The sequence below is a fragment of the Durio zibethinus genome, chromosome 2, assembly GCF_047325235.1.
Source record: "Durio zibethinus cultivar Kanyao isolate XHJ-2024 chromosome 2, ASM4732523v1, whole genome shotgun sequence".
Taxonomy (NCBI): domain Eukaryota; kingdom Viridiplantae; phylum Streptophyta; class Magnoliopsida; order Malvales; family Malvaceae; genus Durio; species Durio zibethinus.
This window is the reverse complement of record NC_143163.1, coordinates 12,043,326-12,045,022: the sequence shown is the minus strand read 5'-3', so window position 1 is coordinate 12,045,022 and position 1,697 is coordinate 12,043,326. Positions and strand designations below refer to the sequence as shown.

The 1,697-nt window shown below is 29.6% G+C and overlaps 1 pseudogene; it reads right to left on the bottom strand.

Annotated features, from left to right (window-relative positions):
- Positions 1-404: 404 nt before the first annotated feature.
- Positions 405-1,389, bottom strand: LOC111308449 (uncharacterized protein At4g06598-like; annotated as a pseudogene).
- Between the last annotated feature and the right edge of the window lie 308 nt (positions 1,390-1,697).

Genomic DNA, 1,697 nt, shown 5'->3' with positions numbered 1-1,697 from the left:
TATGCTTTATTTTTAAATTAATTTTTTATTTTTAATATACTTTAAAATATATATATTATATTGTCACTCCCTAATAAAACCTAAATGAAATGAGATAATTTTCCTATCATTAAGTAGGTGATCATATTTTTTAATTTGTCAAAATTGTAGTCATATTAATTTGTTGAGCTCATAGTAAACATATTTTAATTATAAAATAATTCATTTGCAAATCCAAAATTTATCTCAATTAACTCATACATTTAATTTTAAAAAATTACATTTAATAAATTTAATATTCAAATTATAATACCCTTAATTTTTTTCTATCTCCAATCTATAAGTTCCTTTATTAAAAAAAACAATTCCTTTGCATTCATAGACATGGTTCTAGCCTCAATGCATCACCTTACATGGATTGAAGGACAAAGCCAAGCCTGGTTAGTACTGATGAGCTCATTTTTTTAGGCCCAGAAAGAATACTCTCTGGAAAGTCCAAGAATGGAAAAGGAAAATAGAAAGTAAGCGTCAAAGGCAAATGCAAATATTAGAAAAAGAATTAGAAGTGATAGAAAAGGCAGTGGCATTGAGGATAATAGCGGTGGATTATCCTTTTTCTTAGAAGAAGCTTTTGTATCAAGAGGGGTAGATTCAGCAGAATCTTGTTTTTCACTTGTTGTTGATGGAGATCCCTCTACTTTTTGTAGTGCATATAATGATCCTAAACCCAAAAGAATGGTGTTTTCTCTAAGAGAAGAAAATCCACTTGGATGAGTTATAGTATTCAAAGGTGAATACCATGCCCTATTCTTTTGCTTTACCAAGTTCACATCAGTGTAGAAAAAGGCAAGCCGAACATCTTTGTGATTGAGATAATTAAATTCCTGAGATGCCTAAGAAGGTGCAGAAATCATATTTTTATATCTATACTCATTCTGTGTTGTATAATCTAGCTTAGGACCATTAGATACATCAATGGATGCAAAAAAGTCACTCGATGAACGTCGATGACCTCTTTTTCACGCAAGAGTCTCAGGCTAATCATCAAGCCAAGAGGGTTGATCCTCTATCAAAAGGCTTTCAAAGGAAGTGTGCAGGTGGTGTGGATTTCCCTCTCTAGCCTTTTGAACTGCTTTTGATGCAATTACATTATTGGGGACATAATCAGTACATGTTGGAGAGACTGTAGGAAATGGACTTTTTGGAGGAAGTAAAGCATGCTTTCCAGAAAACATCAAATTTCTTATGTTTATTGACCCCTTGGAATTCGCCATGGCCAAGAACAGATTGTTCCTGCAAAGAGCATAGGGAAGACAGATCATGAAATAGATCAATTACGATAAAAATAAAAGCAAACACAAAAGTCCCAGAGAAAAGGTTGCAGTTATGTTTTCGATTCACAAACTAGGAGATGATAAAACCTAATTCAACAGAGAAAATAAAAAAAAACAATAGATTGTATCATGAACTAAACCTATTGTTATTTACTAGTATCATGCATCTGACAGTGATAAATTATTTTAAAATTGATTTTAAATTAAGATAAAGTGATATACAGATAAGATAATTTTATTAGAATTTAAATTAATTTTTGATTAAATTTTAAAATTTTAGATAATTTAATAATTTTTAAAATACCTTTTTTATAAATAATTTAAAATTAATAAATATCTCATATGTCATCATAATGAAAAGTTTTAAGATTTATCTTATATGTC